This window comes from Bos javanicus, chromosome 5 (genome assembly GCF_032452875.1).
Source record: "Bos javanicus breed banteng chromosome 5, ARS-OSU_banteng_1.0, whole genome shotgun sequence".
In the NCBI taxonomy this organism is placed as follows: domain Eukaryota; kingdom Metazoa; phylum Chordata; class Mammalia; order Artiodactyla; family Bovidae; genus Bos; species Bos javanicus.
This window is the reverse complement of record NC_083872.1, coordinates 46,809,043-46,836,839: the sequence shown is the minus strand read 5'-3', so window position 1 is coordinate 46,836,839 and position 27,797 is coordinate 46,809,043.

The window sequence follows — 27,797 nt, the reverse complement described above, 5'->3', positions numbered from 1 at the left end:
TCATCTGCATATCTGAGGTTATTGATATTTCTCCCGGCAACCTTGATTCCAGCTTGTGCTTCATCCAGCCCAGTGTTTCTCATGATGTACTCTGCATGTAAGTTAAATAAGCACAGTGCCAATATACAGTCTTGATGTACTCCTTTTCCTATTTGGAAACAGTCTGTTGTCCCATGTCCAGTTCTAACTGTTGCTTCCTGACCTGCACACAGGTTTCTCAAGAGGCAGGTCAGGTGGTCTGGTATTCCCATCTCTTTCAGAATTTTCCACAGTTTATTGTGATCCACACAGTCAAAGGCTTTGGCATAGTCAATAAAGCAGAAATAGATGTTTTTCTGCAACTCTCTTGCTCTTTCGATGATCCGGCGAATGTTGGTAATTTGATCTCTGGTTCCTCTGCCTTTTCTAAAACCAGCTTGAACATCTGGAAATTCATGGTTCACATATTGCTGAAGCCTGACTTGGGGAATTTCAAGCATTCGTTTACTAGTGTGTGAGATGAGTGCAATTGTGTGGTAGTTTGAGCATTCTTTAGCATTGGAATGAAAACTGATCTTTTCCAGTCCTGTGCCCAGTGCTGAGTTTTCCAAATCTGCTGGCATATTGAGTGCAGCACTTTCACAGCATCATCTTCCAGGATTTGAAATAGCCCAGCTGGAATATCATCACCTGCACTAGCTTTGTTTGTAGTGATACTTTCTAAGGCCCACTTGACTTCACATTCCAGGATGTCTGGCTCTAGGTGAGTGATCACACCATCGTGATTATTTGGGTCATGAAGATCTTTTTTGTACAGTTCTTCTGCGTGTTCTTGCCACCTCTTCTTAATATCTTCTGCTTCTGTTAGGTCCCTACCATTTCTGTCCTTTATTGAGCCCATCTTTGCATGAAATATTCCCTTGGTATCTCTAATTTTCTTGAAGAGATCTCTAGTCTTTCCTATTCTATTGTTTTCCTCTATTTGTCTGCACTGATCCCTGAGGAAGGCTTTCTTATCTCTCTTTGCTATTCTTTGGAATTCTGCATTCAAATGGGTATATCTTTTCTTTTCTCCTTTGCTTTTTGCTTCTCTTCTTTTCACAGCTCTTTGTAAGGCCTCCTCAGACAGCCATTTTGCTTTTTTGCATTTCTTTTTCTTGGGGATGGTCTTGATCTCTGTCTCCTGTACAATGTCGTGAACCTCTGTCCATAGTTCATCAGGCACTCTGTCTATCAGATCTAGTCCCTTAAGTACAGCTGATATGTAAGTGAATGTAATTCTGAAACGTGAAGTGGCCTACCTGTTGCATTACTGAACTGTTTTTTTTCTGTCATTTTCTGAAGGACAGAAAATGTAAAGAGTACTTTGCAAATAGTGGCTAATAACAAAGATTTGAACTAATGAATGAACACATGCTTATGTTAATTGACAAAATAATAGTGATGTTCTTTTGAAGTATCCCTAGCAGTTAGGCTCTTAGTAACACCAGGAAGAAAGGAGGAAAAAAGAAGGAATTTTTCCAGGAGAAGCAAATAAGTTATATCAGATGCCAAACCATTTTTTCAATGAAAGATTAAAGGTGAGAGAACAGAAGGGAAGCAAAATTTTTAGGCATAATTTTAAGCATTTCAAATAATTTAGCAGCAAGACTTTGAATAGCTCACGAAAAATCCCCAGCAGATATTCTAATCTGTTATCAAGATTGTATTGCATCTTTTTGAACAAAGCAACAAAAATTTGTCTAAAGTACAGTTACAGCTTGTGGTCTAAAGGAAATTTCAACATGATCAGAAAAATGGTCCTTATGGGTAGAGAACAGACATGTTCACACCAGGGGGAAAAGGGGAGGGTGGGATGAATTGGGAGAGTGGCATTGACATATGTAGACTACCATGTGTAAAATAGCCAGTGGGAAGCTGCTGCATAGCACAGGGAGCTCAGCTCAGTGCTCTGTGCTGACCTAGCGGGGTGGAATGAGGTGAGCAGTGGGTGGGAGGGAGGCTCTAGAGGGAGGGGATATAGGTACACATACAGCGGATTCATTTTGTTGTATAGCAGAAACTAACGCAACATCATAAAGCAGTTATACTCAATAAATTTTTTTTTAAAAAAAGGTCCTTATTGAGTCCCAACAACATGATTTAAAATTTTTTCAGACACTTTTGTTATGAGTTGGTGTCGAAACTTTATTTCACACTCTCTGCAAGCAAAGAGATTCTATTGGCCAATTCAAAGACTTGCTTTTGGTAAGAATATCTTCAAAGAAAAGAGTTTGGCTAGATGATCTTGGTTTGACTGGATAGAATAAAAAGCAATAGCTGGTTAAATATCATTTGATTCCTGACAAACAGGTAGCTGAGAGTATGGGTACCAAATTCCCAGAAGAGGCCTTAAGCTAATTAAAGTTTATCAGGAAATTGCTTAAGCATTTTTATTCAGGAATGATAATTTTTTCCCAGAAGCAGCTTGTAAATAATCTTACAAAACAATTTTGTCCCAGATCATGTTTGGAACATATTTTTCCACGTTAATAAAGAAAGTGAAGTTGCTCAGTTGTGTCCGACTCTTTGCGACCCCATGGACTGTAGCTTACCAGTCTCCTCTGTCCATGAGATTTTCCAGGTAAGAATACTGGAGTGGGTTGCCATTTCCTTCTCCAGGGGATCTTCCCAACCCAGGGATTGAACCCTGGGTCTTCCACATAGCGGGCAGACACTTTACCATCTGAGCCACCAGGGAAGCCCAATAAAGAAAGTATTTGTTGTTGTTGTTTTTTTTTTTTCCCAACTCTAATAGTTCAGAGGACACATGACAACTTCCTTTATGTCCAAAGATCTACATACACTGTGTATCTATGCATACTGATCAGTATTAGAAAGGAGTTTGGTTTCTAATAACTTTTTTTTTTTTTCCACCCTCGCCGCTGCCGCCGCCCTAATAACTCTTTTTTAATAACTCTTTCCTCTGGACTATTAGAGTTGGAAAAGAATGACTTTTGTCTCTACTGAGGGCCATGGAACTTCTCTGACCTCAAGATGTCATTATTAAGTACAAGTAGGCACATTAGATTGACTACTTGCTGCAAGTTTCATTTTGAGATGGCTTTAAAATATACAAAATTAATTATAAGGAAGAGAGGTGCCTTATGCACCCAAAGGCTAACCCAAATGCAGGCCTTGGGATGTTGCAGTAGGTCTGGAAACCCACTGGGGATCTAGAGAGCACCCTCTCTGTTCTATCATTCTGCCTCCGTGTATTTGTTGTATTCTTTCTTGGGATTGGGCTTCCCTAGTGGCTCAGATGGTAAAGCGTCTGCCTGCAATGCGGAAGACCCGGGGTTTGATCCCTGGGTTGGGAAGATCCCCTGGAGAAGGAAATGGCAACCCACTCCAGTATTCTTGCCTGAAAAATCCCATGGACAGAGGAGCCTGGTAGGCTACAGTCCATGGGGTCACAAAGAGTTGGACACAACTGAGTGACTTCACTTTCTTTCTTGGGATCAGCTTTTTCTGCTACTCAGTCCAGTGGAAAGTAGCAGCCACAGCTGCCAAGTCCACAAAGTCTAACTCTCTTTCTTGCTCCTGATTCCAGATTTCTGGGGTTGGGGCTGGGCTTCTGAGCTTGGAACATTCCTTTTCCACTAAACTGAGGCCAGCAATTGGGTCATGTCATAAAGAAAGTTCTGCTGGGTGCCCTCCCTAGAGACCGGAAAATTCTTAGAGAAGAAAGGATTATTATAAGTTGGGCTGGTATCCACCAAAATGACCCCGGGCTTGATGAGAGACAGAGATTATTATTTAAAAATTCAAAATAGCAAGAGAGAAACCCATCACTACTACCAGCCTCAGGAAACAAAAAGTTTAATTTTAACTCTGGAAGGTACCATAGGATGTAGATTTCTACAATGACTCCCATATCTAATCAATCACCAGAAACAGATTTAATGCTTTAAAAATAGACTTCCTGACTCCTTCTCATGAGATTCTAATCCACCTGGCCTGGAATCTACCTTTAATTTTTTTCATTTTAATTCTGATAGTCAAGCATATTTGAGGATCATAGATCAACTCACTGTATACTCTGGCCTCTGGATAGCAAAGAAATCTTATTTTAAAATTTTTCAGGGAAAGATACTCATAATTACAATAATTCCTTCTTATTTTTGGCCTGAGAATCACTTATTTTATTTTTAAAATTATTTATTTTAATTGGAGGCTAATTACTTTACAATAATGTAGTGGTTTTGCCATACATTGACATCAATCAGCCATGGGTGTACATGTGTTCCCCTCATCCTGAACCTCCCTCCCCTTCCCATCCCTCAGGGTCATCCCAGTGCACCAGTCCTGAGCACCTTGTCTCATGCATAGAACCTGGACTGGTGATCTGCTTCACATATGATAATATGCATGTTTCAATGCTATTCTCTCAAATCATCCCACCCTCACCTTCTCCCACAGAGTCCAAAAGTCTGTTCTTTACATCTCTGTCTCTTTTGCTATCTTGCATATAGGGTCATCATTACCATCTTTCTAAATCCATATATATGCATTAATATACTGTATTGGTGCTTTTCTTTCTGACTTATTTCACTCTGTATAATAGGCTCCAGTTTCATCCACTTTATTAGAACTGATTCATATGCATTCTTTTTAATAGCTGAGTAATATTCCATTGTGTATATGTACCACAGCTTTCTTATCCATTCATTTGCCTATGGACATCTAGGTTGCTTCCATGTCCTGGCTATTGTAAATAGGAATCACTTTTTTTATAACCTTATAAAGATTTCCATCTACAACGGAAACATACAAGGCATGTTTTGCCTTGAATTTATTCTATGCTTATTCTTTGCTAGTTTCTATCCAAACCCTTCTAGAATTTTATACATTTCCAATTCTGGAACTACAATCAGTGGAGTCCTATCATATATATTATTCAAATTGAACTATATGTACCTGGACAAAAACATTTGTTTTGCAAATATACTGGAGATTCTGCCAGATCACTGTCCAGTTCTCTTCTTCAGAGACTCAGACCATCCCAGCAGTCATTTTAATCTTCGTGATTAGTTCTAGCCTGGGTTTTATCTGGAGGATGTGCTGAGACTATGCTGGCACTTTCTGGTGCTATGAAAAGAAACTGTAGTTTGAGGGGTGAATGCAATTTGGGGCAGCCAAGTTTACTATAAGAGAAACAATATTGGACACTGAGTTTGGCGAGGTCATAGGCAGCAGTTGGGAAGAAAGGACAAGATCTCAATTCATCAGAACAGGCTGGGCGTGGCAGGCAGGTTGGGCCAGCACTGGGCAGGGAACACAGCAGATTTCCTGGGATGTCCTTCCACTGAAGCTGAGTGAAGTAGCGGGCAGGTTGGCTTTCTTAAAGGTAAGCGTGTGGGATTGGGACAGATGCTGGCGTCCCAGAAACTCACCGTGTGGTTGTTCACTTTATGTACACACTTGCCTGGTTTCCTGTATCTGTTACTGATTTCAGAACAGATTTTCTATTCTATGGGCTTCCCTGGTGGCTCAGACAATAAAGAGTCTACCTGCAATGTGGGAGACCTGGGTTTGATCCCTGGGTCAGGAAGATTCCCCTGGAGAGGGAAATGGTAACCCACTTCAGTATTCTTGACTGGAAAATCCCATGGACTATTCTATAACTATCCCATGGACTGTTCTATAACTATTTCTATTCTATAACTTGCACACTCTATTATAACTTTCCTTGGACTTTGGACTTTTCTAGTTTATCTTTTCTTATCTTCACTATGGCATGTTAATCAGTCCTGTTGTACACTGTTCAATGATGCACCAGTCTTTAGTGGAGGAGCTCAGTAATACTGACTTGACCATTAAATGCGTTCTTCCTTTTCCAGAAAGTAGAGGCACAAATAAGTAGTGAGTGTAAAAACCAGAGGGGAGAGAAAATGAGGCTATAAATATGGACCTTTGTCAAAAGTATCTCATTGGAGAATAAGCAGTGAATTTGTGAGCACCATGCTTTGAGGGTAGTTCCAAGTTGGAATAGGCTTTGGAGGAAAATGATGGAAAATGTAAAGAACTGAAGAATTGGGGCCCATGTCTACAGATTGACTTAAAAGCTGAGAAGCCTGAGGGGTGAGGTCATGTGGCTGCATAATTTGAGGAAACATAGTGTTGAGAGTAGTCTTTGCAAAGATACAACACATCTTCTTGGAGCATTGTATTCAAGTCCTGGTGGTGAAGGGAAGAAGATTATTTTCATGTGAATCAGTTGTATCATGAGCAGAGTGCAACATTCTCACAAATTATAAAATTCAAGATTTAAAAGAAATTTTACACTTTTGTTTGAACTGCTACAGGTTAGTTTTATGAGCTCAGGATATACAAGTTTAATGTCTTCAGTCATTAGGAGATGTTCCAGTTTTTAACTACAACATGGAAGATAGTGACCAACTTTCTACTGCCCTGATAGAACTGGAATTTATAAGCCGCAGAGAAGGTTTTAACTTAAATATGAAGAAGAACTTTTATTGCAGGTGATTAAAAATAAATCGGGCTATCAAAATGATTTTAGAAACAAGATGGAAATTCGCTGGTGGTCCAGTGGTAAGAACTCAGTGCTTTCACTGCTGGGGCTCAGATTTGATCCCTGGTTGGGGAACTAGACTCCTGCAAGCCACAGCACACAGCCAAAAAAAGAAACAGTTGGGAGTATATCCTTTACCTTAAATAAGAAAGTAACATGGAGAGGAACTGATGTTGCCCTCCAAAGCCTTGGGATAGACTTTGTCTGAGACAGAATCTTGGGTGGGTATATGCTTCTTTCTTTCGATGGGCCTTCTTTGCTGAAGAGAAAACCTGGCTAATAGACCTTTTGCTGAGGATCTCAGAGGGCAGGAACCAGGCAGATATGTCCTCAGTGTTGTTATATTTAGACCTATCTGAAAGCAAATTATCAGAGTAGGATGTTTTCCTGAATGTTTTCATACCAACTTCTCTGGTTCCATTTACAAAAATATAGTATGGGTTGAAGTGAAAAGTAAATATTGCACTCCTTCTCAGTCTCATCTTCCAAAAATAATTACTGATAATTTTTAAAAAATAAAATCTTCCATAAATTTTATATGTACTTATAAAGAGATATACACACGCATCATATCATTTACATTTCTTAAGCTTGCTTTTTTCATTTAAAATGTCTAGGACAGGGACTTTCCTGGTGGTCCAGTGCATAAGAATCTGCCTTCCAATGCAGGGGACACGGGTTCAAACCCTGGTGAGGGAACTAAGATCCCACATGCTGTGGACCAGCTAAGCCCACAGGCCGCAACTGCTGAGCTCATGAACTCTAGAGCCTGTGAGCCGCCCAATATCCTGCATGCCCCACAGCACAGGTCCTATATGCTAGCTAAGTCTAACCTAACTAAGACCTGAGACAGCCAAATAAATAAATGAATAAATATTTTTAAAAAACAGAATGCAATTAAAAGAATGTCTAGGACATTTACCATAAAACTTCCTACTTCATTCTTCCTCATCACTACAGACCACAGCAGAGAGTATTCCATCCTGTGACTGTACAATTCATTACTTAAACAATCACATATTACAGGATATATAAGTTTCATGGTAGATGCTACAAGCTGCTTAGGAACATCTATTCTCACTTCTTTCTGATAAAACAGAATTCTGATTTTGTTCAAGATGACAATATCCGCAACTAAAACTGAAATTGCTAAGATTCCCTTGTAGGTAGGGGTAACATGTGACACAGCTTTGACTAAATGGAATTACAGTATCTCACTGTATGATCACATCATAATTTATCCAGCCAGTCACAGGAAGCCAGCTAAGTTTGGACATGGAGGTTGTTTTCAAATTATTGCTATTATGAACAAAGCTTCAATCACTGTCCATTGCTTGATTATTTCCTTAGACAAAAGAATAGCATTTGGATGGTAGAATTATTATTTTTTTTTAACTTTTTATTTTGTATTGGGGTAGAGCCAATTAACATTGGCTAGTCACAATTAACATTGTGATAGTTTCAGGTGAACAGCGAAGGTGCTGAGACGTACATATACATGTATCCATTTTCCCTGAAAGTGTTTGCATGGTGGAGTTGTGAGCAGCAGCCAGTGGGTAGGGGAGGAGTTAGAGGCAGGAGCAAGGGAGACACATCATCTTTCTGGCCTGGATATTCCACAGGCCCTGACCTCCTGGATTTTGTTGGTAATACAAGTCAACTCAGCAATACGCTGTGCATTGCCAACACGATTCTTACAGTTTATCATATCTTCATTTTCTCTGTGGCATCACCCTGATTCTCTCCTTGCCTGTCGGCTTCTGCTGTCTCGTGGCCAGATGTCAGCTTCCTGTCGGTGTCTTTGATAGTCTGGATGTTATTGCTATTTGCATTCTGCTGGGCTCTGCTCTGATTATTTCAGCATGACTAGGTCAGAGAAGGAGTGAAGTCAGTCCCTCTCATGGGGAGCCAGTTCATCCAGGCCTCAGGCAAATTTATTTCTGTGCATCTTGATATCCAAAGTGGAAATAATTGAGGTCATGTGTCACAGGCAGAGAGAAAGCAGTATTCTAAAATGCGTGTGTGCTCTGCTCAGATGTGTCCGACTCCTTGCAACCCTGTGGACTGAAATCCACGAGGCTCCTCTGTCCATGGAATTTTCCAGGCAAGAATACTTGGAACAGGAATAATGGAACAGGCTGCCATTCACTTCTCCAGGGGATCTTTCCGACCCAGGGATCATACCTGTGTCTCCTGTATTGGCAGGTGAATTCTTTACCACTGTACCACCTGGGAAACCCCAAATTCTAAAATATTTCCAAGCAATTTCACTTAATTGAAGATATACTGAAGCCTAAGTGTGGGTAAGGGGTGATCATCAAGGTGCTTAACAGTCAGAAAATGTGCCTGTCACTTATCAGAATGGATGCTGGCATTTAATGACCAGCAGGGCTGTACCTCTGGGCACCAACCAAATACCAGCTGGGCAACAGGAAATGGGATTCTCCTTTTTATCCCCAGAAACTAAATTCTGAAATTTTTGAAAGCTACAATTTCTTTCAGCAGGCTCTTATCTCTTCCAACCAGCCTGTGAGAATCAATCTTCCTAAAATCTGCCTTTAAACATATCTCTTTGATTAAATAATCATCAGTGGATTTTTTTTTTAGGCATCCAAATTCCAACTTGGATGTACTAGTCAAAACTCTTTGGGTTGCAGGTGACAGAGTTCAATTCAGACTAAATTCAATACAGAGGGGAGTTTGGGGTTTTTAAAGGAAATCTAGGATGGAAGACCTCAAACAGTCTTGGATTCAGGCTCAACGGGATTGTTGTGTGTTAGTCGCTCAGTCGTGTCTGACTCTTTGCAACCCCATGGACCGTAACCCACCAGGCTCCTCTGTCCATGGAATTCTCCAGGCCAGAATACTGGAGTGGGTAACCATTCCCTTCTCCAGGAGATCTTCCTGACCCAGAGATCAAACCCAGGTCTCCTTCACTGCAGGCAGATTCTTTACCGTCTGAGCCTCCAGTCTCTTTAATAAATATCTCTGTTCCTCTTTATATGTTGGCGTCCTCCTCTTTGGCAGATGATTTTTTTCCAAACTGAGGGCAGGGCTGGCCTCATGGATATACAGCTCCTATGCTCACAAAGGTCCCAGTGTTAGAACAGCCTTAAACTTGGACATGTGAGAAAGCTCAGCCCAGCTTAGCTGAGCCTGACCCAGATCAGAAGAACCTCCCAGCTGGTTGATGAACAATACTCAAAGCTTATTGTGTTTGAGTTTGGGGGCAGTTTGCTATGCAGCATTATTATGGCAATAATAACAGATACAGATGACTATTATAACTCTCCTGGTGTTCTACCACATATTATGAGATTTTTAAAGCATGTATTATACAATATTTTTTTAATGCCTCAAAAATACTTAGCACAGTGCTTTGCACTTAGCACTTGGCCAATAAATATTTATTGGTGCGGGGGGCGGGGGGGTGGGGGGGAATGGCCCTCTAGAGACTTCCCTATTACTTTTCAACTTGTCTCAGTGAGATGTCCTAAGTGACTGTCCTATAGTTATGGACTTCTTTTGATTGAGCTTCTGACAGCACCTCTCCTTTGAAACTGTTCTTTTTAATTTTTTTTAACAATTAAAATATATTTATTTATTTAGAATTCATCTTCACTGTGGCGCACCAGCTCTAGAGCACACGGGCTTATTTGCCCTGCAGCATGTGGGATCTTAGTTCCCTGACCAGGGATCAAACCCATGTCCCTGTATTAGGACTAAGAAATCTTAGCCAATGACCACCACATAAATCCTTGAGACTGTTCTTGAATTGCTCACCAGTGGTGTCTGTGCTGCAGATTATAAGGGATGCACCTCTTCCCTTACTTTCTTTGGCATCTCCTGACCATTAGGTACAGTTGGGTATTTTTTTCTTCCTAGAACACTTTCTTGTGACTTTGGCGGCACTACACTTGCTTGGTTTTTCTCCTACGTTGCCAGCTGCTTCTTTGCAGGCTTCTAAAATGAATCTTCTTTCTTCCTGTTATTCTCAATAGTGGACTATGCCAGGGCCTTTCACCTTGGATATTTTCTTCACTCTTCTTCTGTCCTTCTCTCCCTTGGTGGCTTCATCTATCCCATGGCTCCAAGCACCATTTTTATGGATAATTCTCAAATATTTATAACCATCCTGAACTTCTCTAACTCTGTCTGCCTATCTGGTCTCTGTCTGGGTTGCCAAATGATATCTCAAGCCTAACAAGACTAAAATAACTTTCATTTTTTTGCTGACCTGCCCACTCTGGTCCTCTCCTGCAGATCCAGTTCATAAGTGGCACCAACTGGTTGCTCAAGACAAAAATCTAAGCATTATTCTTATTCCTTCCATTCCCTTAGTCCTACATCAGCCCTTCAGCAAAGGCCTACCAACTCAACCTCAAAGTCTATCTGGAATTATTCTACTTTTTTCCATCTTCTCTACCATCCGATTCCAAGACACCAACATCCCTTGCCTGGAGGAGCATCACAGTTGCTGTATTTATTTTCTATTCTTGTCTTCTTATAATCCACTCTTCCTACAGCAGCCAGAATATAATATTAAAAATACAGATCAGATTATGATTACATTATTCTTGTGACTTAAATATCCCCCTTTTGTTTGATTTCCTATAAAACAGAATAAGATCCAAAGTTCTTATCCCTTCTTGAGAAGCCCTCATCCTATGACCCTTGCTTCCTCCTCTGAGCTCATCTTTTAGCATCTCACACCAGCCACAAAGTTTCAGCCACACTGAGCTTCTTTCTGCTCCCTAAAACTTATTCCTACTCTAGGTCCTTTACATTTATACTTGTCTCCATCCAGAGTGTTTTGGTTCTTACTTGATCTTTGCATGGTTGTTTCTCATCATCCAGATCAACTGTAATTCACCTTCTCAGAGAGGCCTTTCCTGGAGCACTCAACCTAAATTTATTATTGAGTCGTTTCCTTATATCATCCTACTTTACATCTCTGCATAACTTTCATCCACTTTGATAATAGTTTTAGCCTTGTCACTTCTACTGCTATATCCTCATGTCTAGGGCACTTTCTCAGACATGATGGGGTCTACATGAGTGTTTCTTGAATGAAAGTGAGAAAAGAAATGTTGAATGAATAATGCGAGAGGCTGAATATGTACCTAATTTTTCTTTCATTAAAAATGGTATTTACAGCCTAAATTTGAAAATTGTACTCTGACAATCTTCTACATAATCTACCCTTTTGAAGACAAAATCCAACCTTGATTAGGAGAGTTTTTTATTCTTAATGACAATGAGTTTCTGAAAAAAGAAAAAAAGAGGAGGTGTAGATCTTAATTAATTTCACTACTTACTTGAGATGAAAAATTGGTATTGCAAAAAATTCTCAAATATGAAATGATTACTGGAGCTGGCAGTCAACCAAGACTTGCATAATCATCAATCTCCTCTCTTTTTCTTCTGGTCACCATTTTAGAGTGGATGTAGTGGAATTTTAAAAGAAAAAAAAATTATCTAACTAAATATGATATGTATTACACTACATTAAGAACTGTATGAATTAGATGACAGACACATATCCATTCTTCCTGGTAGCGGCGGATAGGATAAGAAGGAAAACTCCATTGTAACCAAGCATACTACTTTACAGTAGTCATGTATGGATGTGAGAGTTGGACTATAAAGAAAGCTGAGCTCTGAAGAATTGGTGCTTTTGAACTGTGGTGTTGGAGAAGAGTCTTGAGGGTCCCTTGGACTGCAAGGAGATCCAACCAGTCCATTCTGAAGGAGATCAGTCCTGGGTGTTCACTGGAAGGACTGATGTTGAAGTTGAAACTCCAATACTTTGGCCACCTGATGCGAAGAGCTGACTCATTGGAAAAGACTCTGATGCAGGGAGGGATTGGGGGCAGGAGGAAAAGGGGACGACAGAGGATGAGATGGCTGGATGGCATCACCGACTCAATAGACATGAGTCTGAGTGAACTCTGGGAGTTGGTGATGGACAGGGAGGCCTGGCATGCTGCGATTCATGGGGTCACAAAGAGTCGGACACGACTGAGCGACTGAACTGAACTGAACTGAACATCATTATCAAGCAATAGCATGTCTGTGTGACAGCTGTGAAAGACAATGAAATCAGGGAAGTTACACATTTTGGAAAGTGTAGATGAAGTGAGTTGAAGGTGAAAGTCACCCAGTTATGTCCATCTCTTTGTGACCCCATGGACTATACAGTCCATGAAATTCTCTAGGCCAGAATACTGGAGTGGGTAGCCTTTCATTTCTCCAGGGGATCTTCCCAACCCAGGAATTAAACCGGGGTCTCTTGCATTGCAGGCAGATTCTTAACAATTGAGCCACAAGGGAAGCCCAAGAATACTGGAGAGGGTAGCCTATCCCTTCTCCAGAGGATCTTCCCCACCCAGGAATTGAATTGGGGTCTCTTGCATTGCAGGAGGATTCTTTACCAACTGAGCTATCAGGGAAGCCTGAAGTGTGAGTTAGATAATCTTTATTCTATGACATTCACAGCACAGGGTGACTAAGATCATTAGAAGATGATGCTGTTTCTTTTAAAAACCTTTTTAGCTTAGAAAATGAAAAATAAAACAAGTAATACTTTACGTCTTTGCTGCTGCTGCTGCTGCTAAGTCGCTTCAGTCGTGTCAGACTCTGTGCAACCCCATAGACGGCAGCCCACCAGGCTCCCCCGTCCCTGGGATTCTCCAGGCAAGAACACTGGAGTGGGTTGCCATTTCCTTCTCCAATGCATGAAAGTGAAAAGTCAAACTGAAGTCTCTCAGTTGTGTCCGACTCTTCGTGACCCCATGGACTGCAGCCTACCAGGCTCCTCCATCCATGGGATTTTCCAGGCAAGAGTACCGCAGTGGGGTGCCATTGCCTTCTCCGTTACATTTTTAAGAAAAGCCAGATAGAGTCTCCTACTGCTGGCTGTGCTAGTCTTAGAACAAATAAAGCTTTCAATTGAAGTGCTCCCAGCTGATTCCTGCAAATGCCCCACGGGCCCCATTCAGCATGGTGAAATTGCTGATTTAGTCAGCATGGTGAAATTGCTGATTTAATCAGCATTCATAAGGGGGGCAGTATTCATTGGGCTTCCCTGGTAGCTCAGTCAGTAAAGAATCTACCTGCAGTGCAGGAGACCCAGCTTCGATCCTGGGTCGTGAAGATCCCCTGGAGAAGGAAATGGCAGCCCATTCCAGTATTCTTGCCTGGAGAATCCCATGGACAGAGGAGCCTTGTGGGCTATAGTCCATGGGGTTGCAAGAGTCGGACACGACTTAGAGACTAAAGCACTACCCTTAGGGGGTGGTTCAAGAGCCAGTAATGAACTGATCAGCACCTTCTATAATTAGGCATTTGCTCTGCAAGTGACAGGCTTTCCGTGGGTGCCAGCCCTCACCCATCATTTCTTCCCATATGTTCCCATTTCTTCCCAACACTTAGAAAGGCAGAACCCTGAGAATCATGCCCCTGTTGGAGAATTAAATGCATCTGAGTGGACGTATGCACCTTACCTGAAGAAAGACAGATATTGTCATAATATTTATCAAAGGACAAAAGAATCCCCAATTATCTTCCATAATCAACTCTCTATTATGGACAGTTGAAGAAACTGGATGTGACAAGGAGTCAAAAACATTACCACTATCGAGCTGCCTTCCTGATGAGCTGCTTCTGTCACAAGTTGTGCATGGATTGAGATGGATGACTTCACCATTTGTTTTTCCATTAGAGCTGGGGGCTTAGCAGAGAAAAGAAAATGCTGGACTCTGATTTTGTAGGTCACCAATGGCAACCCACTCCAGTACTCTTGCCTTGAAAATCCCACGGACGGAGGAGCCTGGTAGGCTGCAGTCGCTAAGAATGGGGCACGACTGAGCGACTTCACTTTCACGCATTGGAGAAGAAAATGGCAACCCACTCCAGTGTTCTTGCCTGGAGAATCCCATGGACAGAGGAGCCTAGTGGGCTGCCATCTATGGGGTCACACAGAGTCTGACACGACTGAAGTGACTTAGCAACAGCAGCAGCAGCAGTATTTTGAAAGAGTGATTTAATCAATCTCATTTTTCCCTCTCCCGCCCCACCACGATGTTTCTATTGACTCTTAAGTAATAAACATGTCAATCTATGGTCATTTTAAGTTGGAAACACAGTCTCAGTTCAAAAATTAAGAGTGTTCAACCCAAATTGGATTTAGTGTCAAATACCTTGTCCTCTCTCAGCTCTGTCTTCCTCAGGCTGGAAGCTTGCTGGGAGGAAAGCTGGTTGCTGCTGCTTCTCTATTTTTCTTCCTTTGGCTTTCCTTCTCTCCCTTCCCAGCTGGCTGTGTTACTGAACCAAACTTGGGTCTGCTGGCCTGAGGGCAGTAAAGCCAATCTACCGATTGTGGGTTGTGGTGAAGTATTTCTTGTTGAACATTTATTGTTAAGGTGCTATACAAGGAGTCTGAAACAGTGCTCAAAAAGCCCAAACTCCCTGATGGGATTCAGCAAATCATTTTTAAAGGCCAGGTGAGGGAGGGTCCCAGGGTATCTGGTCACCTGGTGCACAATTCTGATTGGTTGATGGCAAGGTAACAGGGCGGTGTTATGTGCTCTTTATCATCAAGCAGTTAATTTATTCAATTTGGTGGGGGTTTTAGCTTCTATAAAACAACTCAGAAAATGTCCTTCAGATATTATTATCTAGGTACTTCAGCGAGAAGCTAAAGCAGAGGATACGGGGGAGGAATCTGTCCTGAGACGGTACCATACTGCTCTGCTTGGTTACAGCTGGCTAGTTTCTAACTTCTCCAGGATTAGGAGTACAGCGAAGAGGGGCGGGTGGTGAGAAAGGTTCTCAAGTGAATTGGTGGTCATGTAGCAGGCTTGGCAGGATGTTCACGTTGACTCGATCTTCATGAGCTTTTTTTTTTAGGATTTATTTTTTTGATTTTTTTTTTTAAGGGTTGAGGAGCTTTATTTTGCTTTCTTGCTTGTAAGGATCCAATTCCCTCCAGGGTAACTTAAAGTTTGTAATTCCCTTGAAGGAAAGTGCCATTAAGAAGGGTGTCCATTGTGGTGCCTTCAGGTTCTTAGTTGATTTTTAAAAAAAATTTTTAACTTTTAGTTGGAGGATAATTGCTGTACAATGTTATGCTGGTTGATGTGGACCATTTTTAAAGTCTTTATTGAATTTGTTACAGTACTGTTTGTTTTATGTCTTAGTTTTCTGGCCTCAAGGTATGTGGGATCCCACTGGACCACCAGGGAAGGCCCCTTCATGAGCTTTTCTGTAACTGAGCTCTGCTCTGCATTCCTCCTTTGTCCCAGGTTGGAGGCTGATGTGTCTAGGGTACTGCTATTAAAGTTGGGCTTGTGTGGCTATGTCTAGCATGCTATCTGTTTTTGTTAATAAAGTTTTGATGAAACACAGTCATACTCAGCTTGTTTATGGCTACTTCCATGACACAAAGAGTTGAGTAGTTGCCACGCAGACCATACAGCCTTCAAAGGCTAAAAGATTTACTGTCTGGCTTTCTCCAGGAGAAGTTTGCTGGCTGCCTTGTCTAGAGTTTGGGTGGTCATTTTCAACTCCTTCTGGAACCAGTAAGCACACAACTTTTCCCTTCAGTTTCTTGTTGCTAGGTTCCTTCCAGCCTTCTGGGATGTCCTTTGTTTGACCCCATGCTGGCTTTCTCCTGTGGTTCACATCTGACTAAGGGAAACTTTGCACACCCCTTGCCTTGCACGATAGAAGAACCAGTGACCTGTTCAGACTTCTCTTAGGCTCAGAGTGGAGCCTTAAGGGTAGTGGAGAGGGTAGGGACTCATGGTGTGGCAATAACTCTCTACAGGAAAATCTCTTCCTAAATCCTTCACCTTTGCATATCTTTAATCCGGCTGAACATCCAAGTGTCACAAACTGGTTTTAAGTATTTCCTTTATAAATTCTGTACACTTACAGTGTGTCAACAGCCTCTATCTATAGTATAGTATAGTTTAGAGGGGGTGTGATGGTCAGCAGTCTGGGTAGGGGGAGGGGATGTGATTACTGGTGTCACCAATGTGTATGGCCAGGTCTCCTGGAGAGGAATGCAGGAATGCACATGCCCCCAGGGGTGTGGTTCAGAGCTTTCCACTTGACCACAGGATGATAATAGTCCAGAGAGTGAGCTGAGGTGGGAACTGAGTGAGAAAACATTGTTTGAGAGGGTAAAGGGAAGAGGGGAAGGAAGAGAGACCCCTAAATGGAAGGGTCCAGAGGCTCAAGCACTGCTTCAAACCAGAAATACATAAAGATGCAAGGCTACAGCATGGACTATAATCTGTGGGATTGGGCAGCATGCCTAGAACCAGCCCATCCTGCAGCTGTTACGCTAGACCTCTGGGAAGCAGTAGGTAATTGGGAAGACTGTGTCTGAGGCAGATGGTGGCCAGTGGCCAGATCTGACCCATATATGTGTATTGTTTGGACCACAGAATTTTTATTTTGTATTTTTTTAACCTGAAAAACTTGGCTAGTACCGGAAGATTTAAAGTTATTAGCCACAAAAAGCAGATATTTTGTCAAGATCTCCGCCACTCCCTTCTGTCTCCCCACCACTGAGGAGTTCCCAGTTTTCGTTGTGTTTCTACTGTTTCGCCTTGCTCACTTCAATTATTTAGCTTATCTGTCTGACTCCAAAGGCATTGGATTTTTGACCCTTAGTTTAAAAGGGTTTTGGACAGTGAAAGCTGTTTGGTTTGCTGTAAAGGTTGCTTTAGATAATGCACACAATGCCTGGACTGAGCATGGCAAGTGTTAAATGTTCAGTAAACATAACATCTCCTCATCTCTACTTCCTCATCGTTGTTTTGCCCCAGGTATATTTCAAGGCTGTCAGGAAGTCTTAGACTTGATGAGAGAGAAGAGAGTCTTCTGTCTTTAAGCATACACCACTTGGTATTTTACAGGAGAGATAGGCAGTGTCATCCTGTTTGGCTGTCAGAATGAACTGCAGGAATTGTAACAATTAAATCCTTCTTGGTTGTGAGCCAGGTTGTAGCGACCTGGGATATGACACCCAGTGCAGTGTGCTTATGCCAGATAAGCCATTCAGGCAAAACCCTATTTAATCCAGCAGGCACCTTGAGGTTGTCTACCTTTAGAGGGGATAATAAGGCAAATGTTAAGTAGACACTCAAACTTTTAGGTCTCACAGTCTTCCTTCTGTTCAGTCATCGGATTTTGCACTTTGCTTGAACCAGAGAAATAAAGAATAGATCACCCTGGACTCTGTGTTTGCTATCAGACATGAAATCAGAACTGTAACTGGATCTGTCAGAGAAGTCCCTTTAAGAAAGAAATAATGTACCATATCACCCCTTCTAAAGACACCCCAGGGACATAAGAGTCCAAGGAGAATCTCAGCACATAGGAGATGTGCTTCTTTTCAGTCTGAAATGTAGTGGTGAAGAGGAGTTTAGAAAATTAAGAAGAAAAAATGACAGTCAATATAGTCTGAGAATATTTTTATATCTCTAGATTTTTTTTCCAGATTACTAAAGAATACCCATCAAAAGCTGTATCTGTCAGCAAGGCCTTCACACGTCTGCATACACGAAGTCTATAAAAGCAAAAATTTCCTCTTCCTAATGAGATTCTGCTTTCCTGATTATTTTTATTCCTTGATAATTTTTTCTTATTTTAAGAAAATGCAAGACTTTCTCCTGCATGCTATTTTCTTAGAATATCTAAAACCATGGTTAAAAACAAATGATTGAAATTTTGGCATAGTTTTGACACATAATATAATTCCTTGCTTTATCAGTGGGTCTCAAACTGTACTGTATATAAGGATCGCCTGGAGGCCATGATTTGTAGATAAATTTTAATAACCAGCAATGTGGGGAAAACAAAAACTCCTGAATTGTTGCATCTGCTGATTTTCATGGTGTAAATACTTCCACCAAGGCAAATTTCAGTCTACTTATGTGAAGTTCATTGGCTCAGAAATTTCTCAGATTCCTGAAATTTTAACATTCTGTTCTTGGAAGTTGGTACTCACCAGCTCCAGTACACCACTGCCTTGAGGGCCTGTGAAAACTAATATTTCTGCATTCTACCTCCAGAGATACTGACTCAGTATGTCTGGGGTAGGACTGGAGAATTTGCCTTTTTCAGGAACTTCCTGCATCTAACAAGCCTGGGATGCTTAGAGCAGCATTTTCCAAATATGTCCGGTGGAGCCTAAGTTTACTAAATGTGAACAAATATTTCAGAGGAAAAATAGAAGACTTCAAGTGGTTAAATGTTGAAAAAGGCCAGGACGGTGAAGTTCAGTAGGTTTTCTTTAGTGCAGGATTTGCCAAGTTCTAGCATGTACACTTCTGCAGAGTGATACATCAGGAAGAGGGTATCCAATGTAGTTTACTTCAGAAATTATTTGGTCCTAGGGCTTTTTTTCCAGGCATGCTGTTTTGGGGAAGAATCTTAGTATATACACTTTCCCTTTGTAGAACTAGAGTTAGACTCTGAGCCCCAGGATTTTGTAACCAAATTTGTTTTCACAATACAGGGCATGAAGCTGTCTTGTAGGCTTTTCAGAGGAAATTTTAAACAATGAGTAGCACACGGCAAGTTCTTTATCTAAATATAACTTTTCAGTACCACCTCATTCAGTATGAAATCGAGGCTAGCGAACAGATAGAGAGCTCTTAACATGCTTGAAGCTTGTAGCCTAGAGGAATTTGAATCATTCCATCCACCAATTTTAAAGCTAGAAGAGGACTTAGAGGTTGGAGTCGGAGAATTTCAGAGCTAGAAGAGGTGGAAGAGGTCATTGGATCAAACCTTCTTTTTTAACATATGAGGAGGGTAAACGTCCAGGGAGATGAGGTACCTTTCCCAGGGCTGGGGCTAAGACTGATGCCATCCAGTGCTCTTTTCACTGTACTAAAATTTCTTTCTTTCCTGGGAAAAGTTCAAGATCCCAGCTGCCTCTGATGCCTGTTTGAATCAGGAGGCCAAAAGTCCAAATGTCCTCCTCCGAGCAGTTTTAGAATAATCCTCTTAAATTAAACTGGATATCTGCATCCTTTGAAATTCTGATTCATCAGAGGTGTTTGATTCTGATAACCCACCAGGGAGGAAATTATTCTCTGAGGCCCAGAGGCTGCTGGAAGTCAAGCTGTCCGAGTTCCACCAGCACACAAGTTCTTTCTCTCCTTTTATCAGAACAGCTGGGAACAAGGGTATGGAGGGAGGGCTGTGTGAGGAAATATGATCCTGCAGAAAGCTGGCATGTACCCAGCTCTGGTGCTGGGAGGGCAGTAATATTTTCTAATGTTAGTTAATGAGAGTCAAATATAAATATCAAACACAACACCCTCTATGTGTGACAGCAGAATGTTTAGAGAAAAGTTACCAAAGACAAAGCATTCCTTTCTACTCTTTAAAATGACTCTGTCCACTTTTTATTTGACATGTATTATGCCACTGAAACACAATCTGAGGGGGTTTGGTTGAGTTCATGGAATAGAATAATTAGTCTCTTATCCCCCTCTCAGGACCTTCCCTGGCCATTCTCCCATGCTCATGTATAAACCATAGGTGACTCGGTAAGTACCAAGAGTGGTGTTGAGGGGACACAGTGAAAATCAACAAGGCTCACTCTTTCCCCTAACTAATTAGGCACATTTCCTGAGTACCAGTTGTATGTCAGATAGTGTGCTAGGCTCAGAGGATGCAATCTCAAGCAGCAAGCCTGTGCCTGCACTCATGAATCTAGAAGTCTGTGGGAGAAAAAGAAAATCACAAACATATATGTAAAATGACCAGTTGTGATAAATGCTTGAAAGGAAGGTGCCTGGGCCTGCAAGAGTATGTAACATGGCATGTGACCTAGAGCAGTGTTTCTAGAATTCAGTGTGATGAATCACCGTTTTTCCCCTCTAATCTGTCATGAACTGATGCTGGCATAGCTTTGGTTCCTATGTGTGACTAACCAGGTTCAAAAAGATTAATTTAATCATCATGTGCTTAGATGCCATAGTAATATCAAAATACCAAAGGTTTTGAATTCTGATTTCTCCATTTCTGCACATATCTCTTTGTGTACAACTTGTGGGCTTTCATTAGACTGTGGACTGCCCTTTGAGTAGCCCTGACCTAAACTGTCAAATCAAGCAAGTTTTCCTGGAGGAAATAATATTTTGCAAAGTGATCTGAAGGATGAATAGGCAAAACTGAGATGGGCAGCAGAATTCCAGGTTGAGGGAACATGGATGACACCAGGATCTTGAGTGTGAGAGTGAGTGGAAGACCCATCAGGGTGAGTTAGCTGGGAAATGCCAGGCCACACCTATGTCAGCTTCCCATTGTCTTCCTGGGGCAGCTCTCAGAAGGTTCTCAACAGTGCATTGCAGTGTGGTCAGTATGTTAGGTGGAAGTCAGAAGACCCATTAATAGATCATTGGAATAATTCAGGTAACTTGGCTAGGGTGGGGCAGTGGACATCTAAGAGGTGGAATATTGAGAAAGAATAGCAGGATTTGGTGGTGGAGTGGATATGGGGTTGAAGGAATGGGAAAGATCAGTTATTAGTTATTCTCATCTTCAACTCTACTGCAGACAAAGAATATTACTTCTTTTATGCTTAGGACCCAAGGACTCTCTTTATCTCTATGGCAGTGCCCTGGCAGGGAATGGAGGTCGATTTTCCAAGTCCTTTGGAGGCCACATCAATATTTTTGATGTGCTTCACAACTACCATTCTTTCTCCTTTAAACGTTCTATTTATGGAACTAATTGAGATCTTCCTTTGTGTATAAAATATCCATTACAGTGTTTCTCCAGTTTTTTTTCTTAAAACATTAATTCTAGAAAGTATTGACATGAGCTGGATGAAAAAGACACCCTGTAAAAGAATCTATATGGGAAAATCCTGCTAGACAGAAACTTTTCCTACAATGCAGGACTTCTTGGAGCATTTACTATGTTAATGCACACCTTCAGCTTCCAAGAGAGGAAGTGAAACATACAGGGTTTCCACCACTTGTTTAGTTATGGGGTCCTTTTTGCCAGGAGCAGCTACTAGGCTGGTGTTTTTTGGAATATATTTTGGAAAAGGATGCTTCGTGGTGACCAGAGGAGCTCTATCCTCAGCACCTGAATTCAGTTTTGCTTCACATATTTTGAGGCAAGAAGAGGTTTTTTATTTTTTTTCTTCCTATCACAGGACAACATAGTTCTGTTTCATAAGGTGCTTTCACCTAAGTGCTAAGTGAGTCTTGGGAATCAGAACAGTTCCCCCTGTACCTGATTAACTTGCATTTCCAGCTCTGTGGTGAAAACTGCTAAGGCAACTCTAAGTATCAATCTGGGTGTACCATCCAGCGTGTCTGTCTGGGGCCATGTGTCCCACCCAGGCAATAAGTCTGGCTGGGAGAACATCAAGAGCCACCCTGATGGAATTAAGTGACACTTGTGTAATAGCAGTAAATTTTCTATGTGAGCTGAGTACAGCACAGCAGTAGTTATAAATGATAGCTATGTCAGTGGAGGCTGCCCTTCTCGCTCCCCTTCCTCCCTCCTTCCTGGCCTTTGAAGGCCACCGATAACAACAGAAAAGATTTTTCTTTATTCAGTAAGCAAGTTTCATGCAACTGTAACACCGACATCTATAAGCATGTAAGCGAGATCAGGGCCTCTCAGTCCTGAAGGTGCAGAGGAATCACCTGGAGAGTGCTGTAAACACGATCAGCTCTGAAAGCAGTCAGTCTATTGGGGCCAGAGAGTCTGCATTTCCAACAGGCTCCCAGGGGGCCAGAGCCGCAGTGAACAGGATGCATGATTTTTTTTTGATTGGTTAGTAGTAATTCACTTACCTTTATTCAGTTTTATAGTTTCTTGTCATTTTTAATATAATAACATCATTAGAAAACTAAAATTAAGTTAAATTAAGCTATTTCCAATAGTTGAGAAACAAAATGCTATAATTTTTAATCACCCCTGATATGATTTGTGAAAAAGCATACTATTAAATAAAATGCTTACAATAGTATTATCAAATATTATAATCAGTTCAGTTCAGTTCAGTACTCAGTCGTGTCCGACTCTTTGTGACCCCATGAATCACAGCACACCAGGCCTCCCTGTCCATCACCAACTCCTGGAGTTCACTCAGACTCACGTCCATCGAATCATTGATGCCATCCAGCCATCTCATCCTGTCGTCCCCTTCTCCTCCTGCCCCCAATTCCTCCTAGAATCAGAGTCTTTTCCAGTGAGTCAACTCTTCACATGAGGTGGCCAAAGTACTGGAGTTTCAGCTTTAGCATCATTCCTTCCAAAGAAATCCCAGGGATGATCTCCTTCAGAATCGACTGGTTGGATCTCCTTGCACTCCAAGGGACTCTCAAGAGTCTTCTCCAACACCACAGTTCAAAAGCATCAATTCTTTGGCACTCAGCTTTCTTCACAATCCAACTCTCACATCCATACATGACCACTGGAAAAATCATAGCCTTGACTAGACGGACCTTTGTTGGCAGAGTAATGTCTCTGCTTTTCAATATGCTATCTAGGTTGGTCATGACTTTTCTTCCAAGGAGTAAGCGTCTTTTAATTTCATGGCTGCAGTCACCATCTGCAGTGATTTTGGAGCCCCCAAAAATAAAGTCTGACACTGTTTCCATTGTTTCCCCATCTATTTCCCATGAAGTGATGCAACCAGATGCCATGATCTTCGTTTTCTGAATGTTGGGTTTTAAGCCAACTTTTTCACTCTCCACTTTCACTTTCATCAAGAGGCTTTTTAGTTCCTCTTCACTTTCTGCCATAAGGGTGGTGTCATCTGCATATCTGAGGTTGTTGATATTTCTCCCAGCAATCTTGTGCTTGTGCTTCTTCCAGCCCAGCGTTTCTCATGATGTACTCTGCATATAAGTTAAACAAGCAGGGTGACAATATACAGCCTTGACGTACTCCTTTTCCTATTTGGAACCAGTCTGTTGTTCCATGACCAGTTCTAGCTGTTGCTTCCTGACCTGCATACAAATTTCTCAAGAGGCAGATCAGGTGGTCTGGTATTCCCATCTCTTTCAGGATTTTCCACAGTTTATTGAGATCCACACAGTCAAAGGCTTTGGCATAGTCAATAAAGCAGAAATAGATGTTTTTCTGGAACTCTCTTGCTTTTTCTTTTTTTTTTTTTAAGTTGAATAGTAATATCTTTTTATTTTTTTTTAATTTTATTTTATTTTTAAACTTTACAATATTGTATTGGTTTTGCCAAATATTGAAATGAATCCGCCACAGGTATACATGTGTTCCCCATCCTAAACCCTCCTCCCTCCTCCCTCCCCATACCCTCCCTCTGGGTCGTCCCAGTGCACCAGCCCCAAGCATCCAGTATTGTGCATCGAAACCTGGACTGGCAACTCGTTCCATATATGATATTATACGTATTTCAATGCCATTCTCCCAAATCATCCCACCCTCTCCCTCTCCCACAGAGTCCAAAAGACTGTTCTATACATCAGTGTCTCTTTGGCTGTCTCGTATACAGGGTTATTGTTACCATCTTTCTAAATTCCATATATATGTGTTAGTATACTGTATTGGTGTTTTTCTTTCTGGCTTACTTCACTCTGTATAATAGGCTCCAGTTTCATCCACCTCATTAGAACTGATTCAAATGTATTCTTTTTAATGGCTGAGTAATACTCCATTGCGTATATGTACCACAGCTTTCTTATCCATTCATCTGCTGATGGACATCTAGGTTGCTTCCATGTCCTGGCTATTATAAACAGTGCTGCGATGAACATTGGGGTACACGTGTCTCTTTCCCTTCTGGTTTCCTCAGTGTGTATGCCCAGCAGTGGGATTGCTGGATCATAAGGCAGTTCTATTTCCAGTTTTTTAAGGAATCTCCACACTGTTCTCCATAGTGGCTGTACTAGTTTGCATTCCCACCAACAGTGTAAGAGAGTTCCCTTTTCTCCACAACCTCTCCAGCATTTATTGCTTGTAGACTTTTGGATCGCAGCCATTCTGACTGGCGTGAAATGGTACCTCATAGTGGTTTTGATTTGCATTTCTCTGATAATGAGTGATGTTGAGCATGTTTTCATGTGTTTGTTAGCCCTCTGTATGTCTTCTTTGGAGAAATGTTTATTTAGTTCTTTGGCCCATTTTTTGATTGGGTCATTTATTTTTCTGGAGTTGAGCTATAGGAGTTGCTTGTATATTTTTGAGATTAGTTGTTTGTCAGTTGCTTCATTTGCTATTATTTTCTCCCATTCTGAAGGCTGTCTTTTCACCTTGCTAATAGTTTCCTTTGATGTGCAGAAGCTTTTAAGTTTAATTGGGTCCCATTTGTTTATTTTTGCTTTTATTTCCAATATTCTGGGAGGTGGGTCATAGAGGATCCTGCTGTGATGTATGTCGGAGAGTGTTTTGCCTATGTTCTCCTCTAGGAGTTTATAGTTTCTGGTCTTACATTTAGATCTTTAATCCATTTTGAGTTTATTTTTGTGTATGGTGTTAGAAAGTGCTCTAGTTTTCCCAGCACCACTTGTTAAAGAGATTGTCTTTAATCCATTGTATATTCTTGCCTCCTTTGTCAAAGATAAGGTGTCCATATGTGTGTGGATTTATCTCTGGGCTTTCTATTTTGTTCCATTGATCTATATTTCTGTCTTTGTGCCAGTACCATACTGTCTTGATGACTGTGGCTTTGTAGTAGAGCCTGAAGTCAGGCAGGTTGATTCCTCCAGTTCCATCCTTCTTTCTCAAGATAGCTTTGGCTATTTGAGGTTTTTTGTATTTCCATACAAATTGTGAAATTATTTGTTCTAGCTCTGTGAAGAATACCGTTGGTAGCTTGATAGGGATTGCATTGAATCTATAAATTGTGTTGGGTAGTATACTCATTTTCACTATATTGATTCTTCCAATCCATGAACATGGTATATTTCTCCATCTATTAGTGTCCTCTTTGATTTCTTTCACCAGTGTTTTATAGTTTTCTATATATAGGTCTTTAGTTTCTTTAGGTAGATATGTTCCTAAGTATTTTATTCTTTCCATTGCAGTGGTGAATGGAATTGTTTCCTTAATTTCTCTTTCTGTTTTCTCATTATTAGTGTATAGGAAAGCAAGGGATTTCTGTGTGTTGATTTTATATCCTGCAACTTTACTATAATCATTGATTAGTTCTAGTAATTTTCTGGTGGAGTCTTTAGGGTTTTCTATGTAGAGGATCATGTCATCTGCAAACAGTGAGAGTTTTACTTCTTCTTTTCCAATTTGGATTCCTTTTATTTCTTTTTCTGCTCCGATTGCTGTGGCCAGAACTTCCAAAACTATGTTGAATAGTAATGGTGAAAGTGGGCACCCTTGTCTTGTTCCTGACTTTAGAGGGAATGCTTTCAATTTTTTACCATTGAGGATAATGTTTGCTGTGGGTTTGTCATATATAGCTTTTATTATGTTGAGGTATGTTCCTTCTATTCCTGCTTTCTGGAGAGTTTTTATCATAAATGGATGTTGAATTTTGTCAAAGGCTTTCTCTGCATCTATTGAGATAATCATATGGTTTTTATTTTTCAATTTGTTAATGTGATGTATTACATTGATTGATTTGTGGATATTGAAGAATCCTTGCATCCCTGGGATAAATCCCTGGTCATGGTGTATGATCATTTTAATGTGTTGTTGGATTCTGATTGCTAGAATTTTGTTAAGGATTTTTGCATCTATGTTCATCAGTGATATTGGCCTGTAGTTTTCTTTTTTTGTGGGATCTTTGTCAGGTTTTGGTATTAGGGTGATGGTGGCCTCATAGAATGAGTTTGGAAGTTTACCTTCCTCTGCAACTTTCTGGAAGAGTTTAAGTAGGATAGGTGTTAGCTTTTCTCTAAATTTTTGGTAGAATTCAGCTGTGAAGCCATCTGGACCTGGGCTTTTGTTTGCTGGAAGATTTTTGATTACAGTTTCAATTTCTGTGCTTGTGATGGTTCTGTTAAGATTTTCTATTTCTTCCTGGTCCAGTTTTGGAAAGTTGTACTTTTCTAAGAATTTGTCCATTTCTTCCACGTTGCCCATTTTATTGGCATATAATTGTTGATAGTAGGCTCTTATGATCCTTTGTATTTCTGTGTTGTCTGTTGTGATCTCTCCATTTTCATTTCTAATTTTATTGATTTGATTTTTCTCCCTTTGTTTCTTGATGAGTCTGGCTAATGGTTTGTCAATTTTATTTATCCTTTCAAAGAACCAGCCTTTGGCTTTGTTGATTTTTGCTATGGTCTCTTTTGTTTCTTTTGCATGTATTTCTGCCCTAATTTTTAAGATTTCTTTCCTTCTACTAACCCTGGGGTTCTTCATTTCTTCCTTTTCTAGTTGCTTTAGGTGTAGAGCTAGGTTATTTATTTCACTTTTTTCTTGTTTCTTGAGGTATGCCTGTATTGCTATGAACTTTCCCCTTAGGACTGCTTTTATAGTGTCCCACAGGTTTTGGGTTGTTGTGTTTTCATTTTCATTCGTTTCTATGCAAATTTTGATTTCTTTTTTGATTTCTTCTGTGATTTGTTGGTTATTCAGCAGCATGTTGTTCAGCCTCCACATGTTGGAATTTTTAATAGTTTTTCTCCTGTAATTGAGATCTAATCTTACTGCATTGTGGTCAGAAAAGATGCTTGGAATGATTTCTATTTTTTTGAATTTACCACGGCTAGATTTATGGCCCAGGACGTGATCTATCCTGGAGAAGGTTCCATGTGCGCTTGAGAAGAAGGTGAAATTCATTGTTTTGGGATGAAATGTCCTATAGATATCAATTAGGTCTAACTGGTCTATTGTATTGTTTAAAGTTTGTGTTTCCTTGTTAGTTTTCTGTAAAGTTGATCTATCCATAGGTGTGAGTGGGGTATTAAAGTCTCCCACTATTATTGTGTTATTGTTAATTTCTCCTTTCATACTTGTTAGCATTTATCTTACATATTGCGGTACTCCCATGTTGGGTGCATATATATTTATAATTTTTTTATCTTCCTCTTGGATTGATCCTTTGATCATTATGTAGTGACCATCTCTGTATCTTTTCACAGCCTTTGTTTTGAAGTCTATTTTATCCGATATGAGTATTGCTACTCCTGCTTTCTTTTGGTCCCTATTTGCATGGAAAATCTTTTTCCAGCCCTTCACTTTCAGTCCGTATGTGTCCCCTGTTTTGAGGTGGGTCTCTTGTAGACAGCATATGTAGGGGTCTTGTTTTTGTATC